The following is a 19,519-nucleotide window of genomic DNA, read 5'->3' on the forward strand; positions in this document are numbered from 1 at the left end:
ATGACCTCCACCAGAGTGTCTGGGTCAGAAGGTCTTGGCCCTGCCAGCTGCTTGGTGGGTACCAACCTCCCTAACAAGCATCTAAGACTGGTATTAGCTTGGTTCACCTATTCAGTTTCCCATTTCCTGATGGTGAGGTTCTCCTGTGGGGTCCTTTCTATGCTTTCTTACCAAAGGATCTCGAGAGGCCCAACTCAGTTCACCAGAAAGGCTCTAGTCATCTTAAAGCCCAAAAGGGAAGAGTTAGTCAGGAACGTGACCTCAGTCTTCCCATGTGCAAATATCCCACCTCTGTGACCAGCTCTTTAAAACCTTAGAATCACAATATTACTTAATGCACCCTTTTCCCAAAGCAATATGTTTGCCTCCTTACCTAAATGATGCATTACCAAGAGAAGAGGCGTTACTTATTTGCCAAAAAATCTAGTTTGACTTACCAGGCACTCCATTTCACAGAGCTTAACATGACTGATACACCAATGTCACATCCAGATACTTTCTTAATGATATAAGTGGCTAAAAAGGGTCAGAGAATGAGACTTTAAGAGACGGATGAAGGACTGGAGGAGGGGGCAGAGCTGGTGGCATTTGGGTACTGTAACCTCACCTGTGCCTACTGGCTGCTGAGGCCCAGGAATGTCTGGATTATTCTGGGCACCACTGGGACAAGAGGGAAGGAGGTGAGGCATAGCCACTGAAGGAATGACACAGCAACTAAGGACAGGACAAACTGGTTAGAACCAAGATGGTGGAAGACTTGACTTCTAGTAGACCTTGAGCCTCATGACACACCCACAGGTGCCATGACAGTTCCTAGGCTGACCATAAAAGGGCAAAAAAATGGGCAAGGGGGGCTAATTCCTGGAAATCTCTGCCCCTTTCCCAACATAGTTGGAATAATCTTCCTACTTGCATATGAAATTACTGAGCCCATAAAAAGTACCAACCTCATACCTCATGGTCACTCTCTCTCTTGCCTTCTGAGACAGCCCACACTCTGTCTACGGAGTGTGTATCTACTTACTTTAAAGTAAACAGCCCCATACCACTCAGCCTCTCTCCCTCTTGCCCTTTGAGATGGCCCGCACCCTGCTTACAGAGTGTGTATCTCCTAATCTGCTCTCCCTTCTGAGTAACAACCTTATAGTCACTCTCTCTCTTGCCTTCTGAGATAGACCACACTCTGTATGGAGTGTGTATCTCTCTAAATAAACTTGCTTTCTCTTCACTATGCCTCGCTCTGAAATTCTTTCCTGTGTGAGGCAAGGACCTGTTCTCTGGCAACACCATGTTGCTCTCTGCAGTCAAGCTAGCATCATCCAGAGCTCCCCTGTGTATTAGTTAGAAGTGTATTCAGTTGCAGGTAACAGAATACCAACCTATGGTGGACTAAACAAATAGAGATTTATTATTTTCAGCTGACAGAATTCTGGAGGTAGGACAGTTACTGGCACTGGATTATCAGCTCACGGCTGGCGTCATGACCATTCTCTTGGTCTTTCCCTCATAGAGGCTGATGGCTGCCTTCAAGTCTGAATTCAAGCCAGAAAGGAGAAAGGGCAAGAAGGGGCAGTACCAGCAGCATCCAACACCTTTTATCAGCAAAGGAAAAGCCTTCCTAACAGCCCCCAAAAGGTTTCAGCTTATTTCCCACTGGTCTGAACTGTGACACATGGCTGCAGGTCTGGGAAAGTGAGCCTTCTGTCTGAGGCTGACACTGTCACCACAAGCAAAATCTCAGAATGTTAAAGCAAAGAGGAAGATGCTACACCTTTCTTCCTACAATCACCCCAGGTGGCACGGGGCCCCCTCCCACAACCCCAGAGGAGCTCCCGCACCCTCTCAGTGCCCCAGGCAAGAAGAGCCCGCCCAAGGAGCCGGGAATCTCCCAGCGGAAGGCCCGCTGACCTCAGCCTTCTCCGGTGGTGATTAATGGTGTTCTATCAGCTGGGGGGAGGCAGCTAATTAGCTGTAGGCTGATTAAGGATGAGGCAGGCAAAGTCCCAGACGTGATAAACATGAACTTTCCATCTTCCTCCCTCCCTCTCCATCCTGCCATTGCCACCACCAGCAGAAGCCAGGCCGCAGCACCGCTCACAGCACACCTGGCAGATGTCGTCCCAGCTGTTGCTCACACTGCTTGGTGTCAACCAGGGTGTCATGGCAGGGACGGGCATACTGGGTCTTCCTTCAGGGCTTCTCCTGTCCCCCAGCCTCCCGCTACCTCCTTGCTCTCCACCAAGCATAATAGCAAGCCCAGGATTTTGGAACCAGCCTCTACCCTAAAGAATCTACAGCTAAAGGCTATAGAAACACAGAAAGGGGTGAGTTCAGCATGACCTGGAGTCGCTGACTGGTGTTCCCTGGAGGGGCTATGGGTGGGTCATCTGAGTGGAGTGATGGTCCTGGAGAAAGAGGAGGATGCATACGCAGGAGTGGAAGAGAAATGAGCAGAATGTGGTTCTGGGGCAGTGAGGAATCTGGAGACAGGCCTGGATGGCGAAAGCAGGGGCGGGACCCAGATTGAGAACAAATAGGAAGGAAGAGTTTAGATATGGTGCAGCCCAGCTGTTTCCAGCCTCGGCTCCTCCACAACACAGGACATCCCCATGTGTGATGCCCCAGGGGCGGCCCAGGGTGACCTGCACCCCCACCTCCAGCTGTGACACCATGCCTGTATCTCTCATTCCAGAAAACACCTTCCAGGTTCAGGCACATTCATGCTGCCTCGGCCTGACAGAGGGTCAAAAAGCTCTCTGACACATGAATCTTATACAAGATAAGGCTGTAATAAGGACAAAGGATACATTTCAGCAACAGATAACAGAAGAAATTCAGTGAGTGTGATAGCTGAGGTCTTCTCTGTGTGCCTCCCAGCCCTACCCTAAGACACGCTCAGGAGGTGGCCAAGGTAAACACGTATCTTATGAGGTTTGGGAAGCCCCCTGCCCCCACCCCACTCTGCCTGGCTCACTCTTACCCATCCCTTGGGTCTCAGCTCAAGTGTCATTTCTTGGAGGAAGTTTCCCCTGACCCTTCCAAGATCAGAGGCTATGTATTTCCCTTCATCAAGTGTGACGTAGCTTATATTAATGCATTTGAGTTTGTCTCTACTACTATAGGTTTAATCAGCAAACATTAATGGAGCCATGAACTGTGCTAAGTTCTGGGAAATACCATGACACACGGACCTGCCCTCATGGAGCTTACAGTCCAGGCATAAATCCCAGCTGGTACCTAAGTGAGGACCCACCCTAACTCCAGAAGCAAGACTCCTCCTAGCCTCAGCAAAACAATGGAGAACAATGGGACAACTCACACCCATTCAACTCATGGCCTCAGCCCATCCCCAGAAGGGCTTTTACGTGTGGTTGCTCAGGTTGTCCACGACACAAGGGGACTACAGTGGATGCTGGTGTGCTGCCCATTTTCCTCCCTCAGAACCAAGACATTCATTCCTCTAGATGCTGGGAGTGTTGAAGAGTTAATGGCTGGCAGCTGAGTCTCTCTCCAGGACATCCTCAGCCAAAGAGAGGCAAGTCACTCCCCAGAGTGATGTCTGATCTGCTGTCTGCTCATTTGACATGACAAAGACCTGCCCACCTCCTTGCCTCAATCCAGGGCATTTTGAAGCTTTAGAGCTTCCCGTGAGGTTGTCGTCCAACTTGTCCCTCTACCCAGTCTTACTTCCGTCCCTCCCTTAAGGGGGTTGTTCCTGAGAGCACTCCTCAGTAAGAGTCCTGCACGCAAATCTCAAGGCTCAGAGTCTGTTCCCTGGGGAACCTGCGAAAGGAGGTTGGGGCTGAAATCCACCCTCGCGTGAGACTGCATCTGTCTGGAGGAAAGGATTCCTTTTTTCTAATCTGCAAGGAGATGTCCTTTTATAACTTTAGCAGTAGCCTGGCCCAGCTCCCACCAGCCCAACCTGAGAGCTGAACCAGGATTGCAAACTGGTGCCAGAAAGGCCTTGGCACAGACATGGGGAAAGAGACGAGCCTTGCAGCCAAGTGATTTAGAAGGCTCCAGAGGAGAGTATATCTGTGGTAAGAAGCCCACCAGCCCCTGGAGTCTGATTCCAGCTGATTAAGAGGCACCCAGGGCTAGTATTTCAGTAAGACAACTGGGAAATAAGCTGAGGGAAACTGTTAATCTGGGACTTCCAACCATGTGGAAGGTGTCAGACCAGCCCCAAGCATCCTAACTCTGCCTGGTGTGCGGGAACTCGCCTGGGTGGGTGCAGGGGGAGGGCGGGAGACGCGGGAAGGAATTAGACTCGCACAAACTTCGTAATTGAAATCATTAATAGCGGTAAAATAAGTTGTCCATCCTACATGTAATTTGTAGTAATGTTTGGTTACTGAGATTAATTTCCAGTAATGAAATACTAATTAAACCATTTATTGAGTAATGTATTTGCTTGGTGGTGTTTTATGGGTGTTCGCTTATAAATATTTTAATTACTTTTGCTAAGTAATTAGAATTTACTAAATAATTTCCAAACTATTTATTAATTTCTAGCAATTCTCAGCCAACCAACAAGTTATTGTTTTATTTTATATCAGTAAGTAAAGTCTGCTTTTTTAAGACTTTGAGTGAAGAGAAATACAGTAATAAAGCCAGTCTGTTTCATCACATGAAGTTGGGTGTATTAAAGCAAAAAAAAGGGAGGGACATAAAAATCATTCATAATCCAACATTTCTTAAACACTGTTAACATTTTTGTTTATATCCTTACAGACTTTCCTTCTGGGGGCATGTACAGTGTTTTTCAAAATTAAGATCATACCAACTACATGCTTTCTGGCCACCAAATTTTGCCAATTTTTGTATCATTCTTTCTATTCTATCAAAATGCTAAACCATTCCACAGAGATACTCTCTTTAACAGTTTAGGAGACTTTCTGAAGGAAATATTTACTTTTTCTACCTCTATGTACCTACTATATGTCAGACACTATCCAAAGTAATTTATATGAAGTAAATTATTGGTAGTAATAAGCTACTCTGTGGCAGTAATCTGTGTAAAATGGGGCCACCCACATGATGCAGTCTTAGCATGAAGTCATCTTCAGTAAAGGTCAGGGAGAAAAAAAATTTACTGAAATAAATAAAATAGGATCACAGTGAATGCACAGTGAATGTAGTTCTAGGACCTGCTTTTCTTACTTAAAATATTATAAACCTCTCTCCACTTCAATAAATATGAAGGAGTAGTAGTGCCCTTTTTAATAGCTGCATAGTGTTCCATGAAGGTACCCCTAGTTATTCTCTAATGCCTAACTGCTGGGCGTTTTGGTTGTTTTCAGTTCACTATTGTGAACAAAATTATAATGAATGTCAATATACATAGATCTTTGTGCCCCCATCCAACTATCTCCTTAGAACATACTCCTAGACGTGGAATTGCTGGGTCAAAGTGTAGGAATATTTGTAAGACTTTTGATTCACACTGCCCATGTGCCTCAAGAAAAATTGAACCAATTTATACTCCCATCACTAGAGCTGAAAGACCTGTTTCCCTGAAGTATATGCAATTACTATTATCTTAAACCTCATGTCACTTGTTCTTGCTCCCTGTCTACACAGAGAGGTAGCCCAGGAAAGCATCCTGAATCACAGAGTCTCAGAACCCACCATCCTGTTGGCTCAGGAGAAATACAGCTGGTTGGCTCATGCTGTCAGGCAGCAAATCCTCCCTGTCACTATCATTTCATCCTGTTTGTGTGTGTGTGTGTGCGTGTGCGTGTGTGTGTGTTTAAGACAGCACTTTTGGCTACCTAAAGAGTCAATTCCCGAGGGAGGTGCCAAGATGGCGGAGTAGAGAGACACAGCTCGCCCTCTCCCACAAATACACCAAGAATTACGTCTACAAACCTACTGAATCGCACAGAACACCTACTAAACTCTGGCTGAGTGTTTCTCACTTCGAAATACAGGATTCCCACAAAATCCGATAAACAACAAGTTCATACTGTAAAGCACAGGGAACTATATTCAATATCTTGTAGTAACTTACGGTGAAAAAGAATATGAAAACGAACCTATGTATGTTCATGTATGACTGCAGCATCATGCTGTACACCAGAAATTGACAAAACATTGTAAACTGAATATACTTATATAAAAAAACCACACCGATTGGAAAGAAGACCAAGTTGTCAAGCCAACTGACATCCTTCAAAGTCCAACGATCCCCATTCCTGGGCTCTCAGATGTCTGCCTGTGATCCCTCAACAGATAAAGTACATTCTTTACTGGCCATGTTTGCCCTAACAAACTAATAGCTGTAGGTAATGCCTAATCTCACAATAGCTCAGGCTGGTTTGTTTCAGCCCACCTTATCAGAGTCAAACCTCACCACCTTTCACGGACCCTAAACCTCTTACCTCACCTACAACCAACCAGACTCTTGTGCACAAGCCAATCAGGAACCTTGTGACCTGACCTTATAAAAAACCCCAACAACCGGCCCTCAGTGCTCACACAGGCACCCCTTGTCAGTGTGGCCTGCTATTGTCTATGGCAGTGTACCCTAATAAACTCCTTTTTTATTCTCCTCCTTTATCTCTGGTAAATTCTTTTACCAACCCACGTGTCACTGGCCCATTGACCAGCCACCCCATTGTGTTCCACAATACAAGTCAAGTAAAAATAATAAGAGCAAATAACAACATAGCATTTTTTTGGATTCCAGGCACTTTTCTAGGATGTATACTATATATTTTTTAAGTATATATGATGTTAGAAATGCTAAGAAGCCAAGGCAAGATAAATGCAAAGAAGACCATGCCCACACCTTTAGCACATCAGAGTAAAACTGCCAAGAGACAATTCAAAGAAAAATCTTAAAAAACAGGGGAAAAAAGGGATTACCTTCGAAGCAGTAATAATAACAACAACTGAAACAGTGGAGGCCAGAATAATGAAGGTTATTCTATATACTGGATAAATCATCACAATAACTCTATAAGGTAGCTACTATTAGTATCACTATTTCAGAGATTAGAAAAATGAGGCTCAAAAAAAGTTAATACCTTGTTGATGATCACAGGACAAGTAAGTGATGGAGTTAAGGTTTGAATCCTGGAAATTTGGCTCCAAAGTCCATGCTCTTTGCTTTTCCTCTGGATACGGTGGATTAGCTTGTATCATACCAGCCTCTTCGCCAAAAACAACTAGAAAAGCAAGTTTGAACGCAAAGAAAAGTTACCAGGGCAGCACAGACTTGAGAGGCCAAGGTCACCAAGATAAAAGAGGTACATTCACGTGAACCTGAGATCTGGTCACATTTTTCCCTGCAGGTGTTTGCAGCTTTGTAAACAAACATGTGAGAGGCCCAGAAGCTGAGTAGATATCCAGCAGTCTCCTGGGAGTGAGAATTTTAAAAGTGAATTCTGGGATGCCAGATATAGGAAACTTAGCAAACATCCCCAGCTTTCAGTTGGGACACCTGACAAGTTATAGCCTAAAAGTAAGGGCTAATCTTACTTCTCAGGTATGTAAACAGATGAGCCATCCCCAAAGCTGAAACTCAGATTTAAACCAGCTCAGTCTAAGATTAGATTAGGATGATCTGACCCTGACTTGAGACAAAAGCAAACCCCCTCTGCAGGCAGGTAACATTTAAGCTCAAATTTCCACTATAATGTTTTATCCACAATGTCCATCATTCAATCGAAAGTTACCAGACTTACCAGGAAAGAAGACCAAGTGACCAAATATCAAAGACCAAATAATAAAAGCAGACTTATAGTTGATTCATATGTGGGAATTATCAGATACAATTTTGAAATAACTGTCATCAATACATTCAAGAAAACAAATCACAGAGAAAGAAAAATACCATATGAGATCGCTCATATGCGGAATCAAAAAAAGAAAACATATATACGAAACAGAAACAGACTCATAGACATAGAATACAAACTTGTGGTTGCCAGGGGGACAGTGAGTCAGAAGGGACAGACTGGGATTTCAAAATGTAGAAAAGATAAACAAGATTGTACTGTGTAGCACAGGGAAATATATACAGGATCTTGTGGTGGCTCACAGCGAAAGAGAATGTGACAATGAATGTATGTATATTCATGTATAACTGAAAAATTGTGCTGTACACTGGAATTTGACACAACATTGTAAAATGACTATAACTCAATAAAAAAAAGATTTGCCAAAAAAAAAATTACAAGTAAAGAATTGCAGTGGAGAACTAGAATCCACCCAAAAAGTCAAATAGAAATTTTAAAACTGAAAAATATAATAATTGAAATTAAGGACTGGAAAGATGGGTTTAATCACAAAGCAGACACAGCTGAAGAGAGGACTAGACACCTACCTGCTAATAAATAGGTCAACAGAAAACATACAGACTGGATCAAAGGGAGAAAAAAATAGAAAATACGGAAAGGAAATTAAAGATACGAACATAGTAGAAAGGCATAAAATATGTGTAATTGTCCCAGAAGGAGAGGAGAGAGAACACAGAGCAAAAGCAATATTTGAAGAGATTACTGACTAAGAATTTTCCAAAAGAAATAAAAACCACAAGCTATATATATTTAAGAAATGCTAAGAAGCCCAGGCAGGATAAATACAAAGAAAACTACATCCACATCTTTGGCACATCAGAGTAAAACTGCTGGAAGACAAGGCAAAGAAAAACCTTAAAAAAACAGAGGGAAAAAAAGGAATATTACCTTCAAAGTAGTAACAATAGCAACAATTGACTTCTCTATAGAAATAATGGAGGCCAGAACAATGAAGGACAAGCTTCAAAATCTTGAAAGAAAATAACTGTCAACTTAGAATAATATGTCTTACAAAAAAAAATTCTTTAACAAGAAATGAAAATAAGACATTTTCAGACAGAAATTAAAATATTTAACCAACCAACCAACATAAAAAAAAAAAAAAAAAAAGACCTAAAGAAAGTCGTACAAGAAGGAAAACAATCCCAGATGAAATCAAAGATATCGAGGAAGGAATGAAGAACACTAGGAGGGTCAACATGTGTAAGGATAAAACTAAAATGATTATATTTCTATATAAAAAATTCCAAATAATCTACAAAAAAAAGCGCTCCTAGAAATAACAAGTGAGTTTAACAAGGGCACAGGACACAAGGTCAATATACGAAATGTATTGTATTTCTATATAACAGCAATAAACATTGCATTCAAAAATTTAAAAGCAATACCATTTACTTTAGCACCCTTAAAAATGAAAGACTTAGTTATAAATCTAACAGATATGTGCAGGATCTGTGCTTTGAAAACTATAAAATACTGATGAAGGAAATCAAAGACCTAAATAAATGAAAAAATAATCCATGTTTATGAACTGAAAGAATCAAATTGATAATAACCACTCTCATTGATCTATAGATTCAATACAATCCCAACCAAAATCTCAGTATATTTTTAAAATCATTACTGACCAGCTAAAATGATTCTAAAATGTTTATGAGAGAGGCAGGAATCCAGAATGACCAAAACAACTTTGAAAAGGAAGAACAATGTTGAAGGAATTAAACTACCTAATTTCAAGACTTAATGTAAAACTATGGTAATCAAGACAGTGTGGTATTAGCAAAAAGATGGACACATAGATCAATGGAACAGAACAATCTAAAAAGAGACTCAACTGATTTTCGATAAAAGTCAAAGGCAATTCAATGGAAAAAAGATAGTTATTTTAATAAATGGTGCTGGAATGATTAGATGTTCATATACAAAAAAAAAAAAAAAAAAAAAAGACCTCAACCTATACCTCATACCTTATACAAAAATTAACTCAACTACTCCTAAGTGTATGCAAGATAACTGACAGTATGTGTTCACACAAAACCTTGTACGTGAATGTTCATAATAGCCAAAAATAACCCAAATGTCCATTGAATGATGAGTGGTAAATAAAATGTATATATTCATCCAATGGAACATTATTCAGCCATAAAGAGGAATGATGTACTAATACATGCTACAAAACAGATGAACCTTGAGAATAATACGCTAAGTGAAAGACTGTAGAGGCAGGAAGTAGATTAGTGGTTGCCTAAGGCAGAGGGGCAATGGGCAGTGACTGCTAATGAGTTCTGGGGTTTCTTTTTCAGACGATGTGAAATGCTCTGGAATTAGTGGTGATGGTTGCATAACCTTGTGAATATACTAAAAATCACTGAATTGTACACTTTCAAAGGGTGAATTTTATGGTTTGTGAATTATATCTCAATAAAACAAAATGTTTTTTTAAATTAACTCTAAATGGATCATAAACCTAAATGTATAATGTGAAACTACAAAACTTCTGGTAGAAATACATGAGAAAATCTGCATGACCCTACATTAGGCAAAGAGCTTCTAGACACTAAGAGCACATTCCACAAGAGCATGATCCACAAAAGAAAAAAATGATAATTTGAACTTTATTAAAATTAAAAACTCATGCTTTGCAAAAGACACTGTTAAGAGAATTCAAAAGCAAGCCATGGAAGAAAACATTTTTAAATCATATTTCTGACAAAGACTTGTATACAGAATACATAAGTAATTCTAAAAACTCAACAATAAAAAAAAAAAAAAACAAGCAACACAATATTTAAAATGCCAAAAGTTCTGAACACACACTTCACCAAAGAAGATATATGGGTGGCTAATAACCACGTGAAAAGATGTTCAGCATTAGTTATTAGGGATAACCAAATTAAAACCATCATGAGATACTACTACATACCTATTAAAAGGGCTAAAATGAAAAAGACTGACTGACAATACCAAGTGATGATGAGGATGCGGAGTAATTGGAACTGGTGGAGATGCAAAATTGTAAAGCCACTTTGAAAAATAATTTGGCAGCTTCTTTAAAAAAAATTAAACATAAACATATCATATGACCCAGCAATCCTACTCCTAGATATTTATCCAAGAGAAATGAAGATGTATGCTTATGACAAGCGAATGTTTATAGGAGCTTTATTCATAATTGCACAAAACTGGAAGCAACCCTGATGTCTTTCAGGTAGCAAATGGATAAACAAGGTATAGTACAACTATACACACAACAACACAAATGAATCTTAAGTACATATTGCTATGTGAAAGAAGCCAGACCAGAAAGCTACGTATATTTCTAAGGGTTGGAGCTGGGAACAGAGTTGACTATAAGGGAACAGCACAAAGGAATTTTGGGAGTGATCGATAGACTGTTCTATACCAAGAGTTTTTGGTGGTGGATATATGACTCTGCATTTGACAAAACCCATAGAACAGTACACAACAAAGAATAAAGCTTACTGTATGTAAACTTTTAAAAAATCAACCAACATGTGGAGAGAACGCCCAGTGAAATGCAAACTGCTAACTGTAACAAATGAAAAAATAAATATTGTTTTAATGGAAGAATTATAATATCATGTGAGTTTTAAAATATATGTTGAATTGAAACATGAAAATAATAGCATAAAAACTGGAGATGGGAAATGGAATTAAAGTATTCCAAAGCCCTTACATGACATGAAAAGTACTAAAAGTACTATTTCATATTAGACTTTAATAAATCAAAGGTGTTGAATGCTCTAAGGTAACTACTAAAAATAATAGTAAAGGAATTTATAACAAGATAATAGAGGGAAGAAATGGAATAATAAAAATACTTGTTTAATCTAAAAGAAGGCAAGAAATGAGAAAAAAGGAATATAGATTAAGTGGGATAATTACAGAATACATAAAATGGTAGATATAAACCCAAATATATTAACAAGATTATATTAATGTCATTAACAAGAGACATTCATTAAAAATAAGGACACAGAAAAAATTTTAAGTAAAGAATAGGGGAGGAACCCTATGCAAATACTAACCAAAAGAGGATGATGTCACTATACTAAAATCAGACAAAATAGGCTTTAAGACAAAAAAGCATCACAAAATATTAAGAGTGACACTTCATAGTGATCAAAAGCACAATCAACCAAGAGGATTGAATGATTCTAAATGTATATGCATGTAATAACATAGCCTTAAAATATAAAAAAACAGAAACTGACAGATCTAAAAGGAGAAATAAACATGTCCCAATCATAATGGATTATCTTAACATATCTCCCTTAATAATAGACAGAATCTACCAATAATGACATAGATTTTAAAATGAAGAATATTTTTCCTCTAAATATCACATTTGACATACACATGTAGATGATTAAGAGAGCTCAGTTTTTAAAAATTAAACTCATTGTTTTGTATAATACAGAGTGATCATGTGACTCTTTACCCAGTTTCTCTGAATAGTAACATCTTGCAAAAGTGTACCACAATAACCAGGATCTTCACATAGATACAGTCAAGGTACAGAACATTTTCATCCCTTATGTTATCCTTTCATAGCCATACTCATTTCCCTCATGCTCCTACCCCCACGTTAGCCCCTGCTAATCACTAATCTGTTCTCCATTCTATAATTTTCTCATTTCAAGAATAGTATATAATAGCCAAAATGTGGAAACAACCAAAATGTCCACTGACAGATGACTGAATAAAGAAGTGTGGTAATATTTATACAATGGAATACTACTCAGCCATAAAAAAGAACAAAATAATGCCATTTGCAGCAGCATGGATGGACCTGGAGATCATCATTCTAAGTGAAGTAAGCCAGAAAGAGAAAGAAAATTACTATATAATATCACTCATAAGCAGAATCTTAAACAAAAAGACACAAACAAACTTATTTACAAAACAAGAACAGACTCACAGACATAGAAAACAAACTTACGGTTACTATGGGGGAAACAAGGTGGAAAGGGATAAATCGGGAGTTCAAGATTTGCAGATACTAACTACTATATATAAAACAGATAAACAACAAATTTCTTCTGTACAGCACAAGGAACTATATTCAATATCTTGTAGTAACCTATTATGAAAAAGAATATGAAAACAACTATATATATATATGTATATGTATGACTGAAACATTATGCAGTATACCAGAAATTGACAACATTGTAAACTTAATTGTACTTCAATAAAAATAAATTTTACAAAAGAATAGTATATAGATGGAATCATTCAGTATGTAACCTTTGGAGTTGGCTTTTTTTCACTTAGGACAGTTCCCTGGAGGTTCATACAGGTTGTTGTGTGTATCAATAGCTTGTTCCTTTTAACCATTGAGTAGTATTCCATAGTATGGATGTATCACAGTTTATTCACCCATTGAAGGACATCTGGGTTGTTCCCCTTGTTGCCTATTATACAGAAAGTGCTATAAACATTCATGTAAAAGTCTTTGTGTGAACCTATATTTCTCATTAGTGCCAAACTGTTTTCCAATCTGCAAGCTGTTTACTTCCTTTTCTTGCCTTATTGCACTGGCTAGAACTTTCAGCACTACACTGAACAAAAGTGGTTAGAGCAGATATTTTTGCCTTGTCAGTTTAAGGCAAAGATTCAGTCTTTTATTATTTACTGTAACGTTAGTTGTAGATTTTTTTGTAGATGCTCTTTATCAAGTTGAGGAGGTTCTCCACTATTCATATTTTCCTGAGAGTTTCAACACCATGAATGGGTGCTAAATTTTGTCAAAGCTTTTTATACATCAGTTGATATAATTATATAATTTTTTTCTTTAGCCTGTTAATTTAGTATATTACATTGATAGATTTTTTTTTAGCACAACAGAAACATAGTTGATAAATCTTGACAAGTTCAAGGACCATGCTTTGCACACCAGAAAATGAAAACCCTCAGCCATTGGTACATGATCAACGATGGAAAAAAAAAAAAAACAGCCATTCCATCGAAGAGACTGACAGGGATCCATGCAGAATCAGTACAGTGGAGCAGAAGATGCTACTGAGTCAGACACTGAAGGGAGGGGATTCACAGCAGGACCAGAAGTGAAATGCAGCTATTATCATTCTTGGCTAAGAGTTCAATCAACCCAGTCTGACGATAAGAAACTGGGAGTTGGTGTGCCAAAACGACATAATTGATCCATACCATCTTTTGAATATCAATCCAGCTTTGCATCCCTGTAATATACCCCACTTAGTTATGTTGTATAATTCTTTGGATATATTGATGAATTCAATTTGTTAATTTTTAAATGATTTTTATATCTATATTCATAAAGGTTATTGGTCCATAGTTTTCCTTTTTTGTACGGACATAGTCGAGTTTGGGTAACAAGGTAATATTAGCCTCATGAAATGAATTGGGAAGTGTGCCCCCTCTTCTATTTTCTACAAAAGACTATATAGAGTTAGTGTTAATTCTTCTTTAAACATTTGTAGAATTCTCCAGTAAAACCATGTGGCCTCAAGATTTCTTATTTGGGAGTTTTTAAAATTATGAATTCAATATCATTTATATAGGATAGTATAGGACTATTCAAAATATCTATTTCATATTGGGTGAATTGTGGAAGTTGGTGTTGAATTGGTCCAATTTCATCTAAGTCACTCCTGCTTTCTTTTGATTAACATTTGCATGACACAGCATTTTCCAGCCTTTTACTTTCAATCTGGCAATATTGTTATATTTGTAAGGAATTTTTTTTAGACAGTGTATAGTTGGGTCATGTTTTTTGATCCTTCCTGCCATCTCTGTCTTTTAATTATTGTATTTAGATACTCTATGTTTAATGTACTTATTGATATCCTAGGGCTTAAGTCTCCATTTTTATTTTTTTCTGTTTCTTCTTTCTGCTTTTCATTTCTCTTTTCCCTTCCGTGCCTATTCAAGTGGATTACTTAACTTTAAAAAAATTCCATTTTGATTTATCTGTGGTGTCTTTTAGTGTATCTCTTTGTATAGCTTTCTTACTGGTTGCTGTAGGTATTACTTTATATATATATATCTTATTGTAGCCTATTTATGTCATTTTACCAGTTCGTATGAAGAATAGAGGCCTCATCTTCCTTTATGTCCCTTTACTCTCTCCCATTTATAATTATTTTAAACATTTCCTCTATATACATTTATAACTGCTAAGATATTATAAATTTTGCTTGAATCATCAAACATTATTTTAGAAAATTTAAGAAAAGAAAGTCTATTGTATTTACCCATATTTTTTGCTTACTATGTTATTTCTTCCTGATGTTCTAAAGTTCCTCACTTTACTATTTCCTTTCTGTTTAGAGAATGTTATTTTTTGCCTTTCTTTTAGGATAGTTCTGCTGGCAACAAATTATTTTACTTTTCCTTAATCAGAGAATGTCTTAATTTCTTCTGCATTTCTGAGGAAAATTTTTGCTGGGTGTAAGACTCCAAATTGACAGGGTTTTGTTGCAGCATGTGAAAATATTGTGACACTGCCTTCTGGCACCTATGGTTTCTGATAAGAAACAAACTGCAATTCAAATTGTTTTCCCCTTTAGGTAAAGTGTCATTTTTATCTGTCTGCTTTCAAAACTTTTTCTTTACTTTTTTCTTTTCTTTTCAGTAGTTTAATTATGATGCATCTTAGTACAGATGTCTTTGAGTTTATCCCGTTTGGGGTTCACCCAGCTTCTTGGATTATAGCTTTATGTCTCTTGACAAAACTGGAAAAGTTTCCACCACCACTTCTGTTCATACTTTTTCAGCCCCACCCTCTTTCTCCTCTCCTTCCTGGACTCTGATGTCCAAATGTTATATCTTTTGTTATAGTCCTACATGTCTCTGAAACGCTCTTCTTTCTATCCATCTATCTTTCTTCCTTCCTTCATTCCCTTCTTCCTTCCTTTCTCTCTCTCTCTCCCATTAATATTGGGTAATTTCTGTAGTTTTACTTTCTGGTTCACCAATTCTTTGCTCTGCCTTCCATTCCAGTGTTGATCCCATTTCTTGAGCTTTTAATTTTGATTATGGTATTCTTTATTTCTAAAATCTTCATTTATATATCCCACTTCTTTGTTGAGGTTTTCTATTTTGTTGTTGTTGTTGTTTATTTCAAATACATTTGTAATTGCTCACTGAAGCACTTTCAACATGGTTACTTCAAAACCTTTCAGATAATTTTAGCATCTCTGTCTCTTTTACACTGTTAGTATAATGAGATTTTTAAGCAGAATTCTTCATATATGGAGATTCATTCTGGATATTTGTGATATTTTTCTTCCCTCCAATGTTTTCTAGCTGTAACATGCACACTCAATTTAACATAAACTTTTTGCTACTAGTCCTTCTACAACATTCACTTTAGTTAACATAGAAAAACAAATTTATTTATTTTTATAGTCAGATTTGATTAGTTTACATTATATTTAACACAACTAGTGGGCACGCTGGAGAGCAGCATATGAGTTCCTAGTGTTTATTGTGTTGAGGGCATGATTCCGTATGTTTTACGGAGAAAACGAAGAAATACTTAAATGGAGGTTAATTAGCAGAGCTTTTATATATTTGAAGATCATGATAATTTTCACTAATAACCAAATTTACTAAATGAGAGTCTCACTGGGCTTGTTTTAATAAATAATAATACACATTAGTAATTAGCAAGATGAAGTTGAAAATAAACACAGTGGTTAAGCTTTAGACAAAATAAATTATTTTAAGTAGTTTAAAAGTATTCTCTGCAATCTTGTTTATGCTGTTACATTCATTTGGTAAACAAAACACTTTCTTCCCAGAGACCAAAAATGACAACCCAACCTATCTTGGTTTCAGCCATTTCAGTTCTCTGTGGTGAAGATGATCCTTGGCCTTTAGTAGATGGTAAGCTCTTGGGAGTAAGGATTAGGTCTGCCTCACTCATCACAACATCCCCAGTAACTAGCACAGTGTCTAACACAAGGTGGGTGATCAAATACTGCTTGAATGCATACATGAATAAATGAATGAAGTGCTTGTAGAAAATAATTGGGGCCCACACTCAACACTAGAGTGTCTACTCAATCGAGACAGAGGCAGGAGTAAATCAAGAAAGAGTCAGGATCAGTGCTAAGGCAGAACAGGCATGAGGCAAGAGAAGTTCAGTCTGGTCAGACTTTGCCTGGCTTATTTCAGCTTTACATGGTATAATGTGGACCCAACAGCCTTGATACTCACTACCCCAATACTCCTTGACCTATAACTTCACACAATCTACCTACATCACTGAAATTTCCTAGAACCACTTTCCAGCTATCTTTGTGGTCACTTATACATAAGCTGAAATCATAAAGAACATATTTATATCACACACTTGGCCCTGGCTTCACACAGTTCAGTTTTTCCTGCCTGAATTTCTTCCCTAACCTTCCCAACTCCTTTAAGGCAGAGCCAGGCCACCACTTATGAAATGGTTTGGAGCAGGAGCACTCCCTATACCTGTTTGTATCAATCAGCTTCTATCAGAAATTTGAACTGGAAATAAAGAGACTGAGATAGTCAGTAAATAACAGAAGCAGAAGCTCCAAAGAGAAAAAAAAAACAAAAAAACAAGCAGCTTCTGACTTTTGGCACAATGGAGTTAGGAGGCCCATAAAACATCTCTCCAAGAAAGTAACTATCAAGGTAGACAAGATAGTAAAAACAAACAAACAAAAGCCAAACCAAGACAAACAAGCAAGCAAACAAAAACATTTCACACTGGAATTCTACCAAAGGCATACAACAACTAAGAAATATTTACTTATTAAAACTACCAAGTTTTGGGTAAGAATAGCATGAGTCTATGGCTGCTCACATCCCATCCCCCTTTTCTCAGCTCTGTGCCATGAACGAGTAGCTTCACCACTGATGCTGGAGGTGGTACACTTGATTTGGAGCATTGTCAGTTAAAGAGATAATCTCAGTGGCAAGCAAAAAGGGAGGACCATCATCTCCATTAGTCTGAGGTTTTAGGCTTGGTTCAGACAAGCAAAGACTAGTCAACTGCCCAGGAATTTATCAAGAAGTTTCAGGAGGTAAGACAGACATAAGGGGCTTGATAAAGTTCCCACATATCCTGGATTGACCGGAAGTTGTGTGCATGTACAGCAGAGACCAAAGAGGGCCAAAGAGGCTCACATATCCTTGACCAGCAAAGCCTGTATATATGTGCAGAGGAGATGTGAGACAATGTTAAGGGTACTGACATATCTGTAATGGGTATCCTAGAAGGAAAGTGGAAAGTGAAATGGGTATAAAAAGTATTTAAAGATATAATGGCCACAACCTTCCTAAATGTAATAAAAATATTCATCTATATGTCCAAGAAGCTCAATAACTCCTAAGTAGGATTAATACAAAGAGGTCCACAGCTGGATCCACATAGTCAAATTAATGAAAGCCTAGGACAAAGAGAAAATTTTGAAAACAGCAAGCAAAAAACAACTTATCACATCACAAAGAACAAAACAATACAATTAACAGCTGATTTTCATCAGAAACAATGAAGGTTAGAAAACAATGGATTGACATATTCAAAGTACTAGAAGAAAAGAATTCAATCAAGAATTCCTTATTCAGCTAAAATAATCCTTCAAATGTAAAGGTAAAATAAAAACATTTCCAAATAAACAGACTTAGAACATTTCTTGCTACCATGCCTGTCTTCACGAAGTCCTTCTGGCAAAAGAAGTGACCCCAATCAATAACTCAAATCCACAAAAAGAAATGAAGAGCACCAAAAACCATAAATGTGTGAGTAAATATAAAAGACTCTGTGTGTATATTTTCTCATCTCTTTTCTTAACTTTAACAAAATGTAAGACTGTAATATTAAGTAATTATAACTTGGTATTATTGAATTTATAACATACATAGATGTTATACATATATATATATGAAAGGAAATGTATTAGAACAAAGTTTGTATATTTTGCCAGAATTAAGGTAGTATTATGTTGAAATAGATTGTACTAAGTTAAAATGCCTATTGTAATCTCTAGAGCAAGTACTGAGAAAATAACTTGAAGTAATACAGTAAGAAAACAAGAGAAAAATTAAAATATTTACTTTTAACTAAAACTAGAATTATTTAACATAAAATAGGGCAGTAAAGGAGAACAGTAAAACAAAAAAAGACATGAAACAAATAGAAAAATGGCAGGTGTAAATCCAACCATATCAAGAATTATATTTAAAGGGAATGAACCAAAAATGCCATTCAAAAGGCACAGACTGTCAAACTGGATAAAAAAGCTAAACCAAACCAAGTGTAGTCAACAAAATCATAGATTCAAAGACATAAGTAGGCTGAAGTAAAAAGGTGGGAAAAGATACTCCAGGAAAATAGTAATCATAAAAGAGCTGGAGTAGCTATATTAATATCAGACAAAATAGACTTTAAGACAAGAAACATCACTAGAGATAAAATGGAGAAATTTTATAATGATAAAAGGGTTAATATATCAGGAAGTAACAATTATAAATGTATGTGCACTTAACAAAAGAGCCCCAAAATACATAAAGCAAAAATTGATGGAACTGAAAGGAGAAACAGACAATTCAACAATAATAATTAGAAATTTCAACACCCCACTCTGAATAATTGATAGAACAACCAGACAGAAAGTCAGAAAGGATATTTAAGACTTGAATAACACTATCAACCAACTTGACCTACC

General features: G+C 37.6%; 1 long non-coding RNA gene across 4 annotated transcripts in view; it reads right to left on the minus strand.

Annotated features, from left to right (window-relative positions):
* LOC105092438 (uncharacterized) overlaps positions 1-19,519 on the minus strand; it is a 138,312-nt gene that overhangs the window by 68,392 nt on the left and 50,401 nt on the right. For all 4 annotated transcript variants that reach the window (XR_010381918.1, XR_010381917.1, XR_010381916.1 and 1 more), the window contains one exon: positions 7,035-7,175. This is a non-coding gene — a long non-coding RNA (uncharacterized LOC105092438). The remainder of the gene's footprint in view (positions 1-7,034; positions 7,176-19,519) is intronic.

This window comes from Camelus dromedarius, chromosome 8 (assembly GCF_036321535.1).
Source record: "Camelus dromedarius isolate mCamDro1 chromosome 8, mCamDro1.pat, whole genome shotgun sequence".
NCBI lineage: Eukaryota > Metazoa > Chordata > Mammalia > Artiodactyla > Camelidae > Camelus > Camelus dromedarius.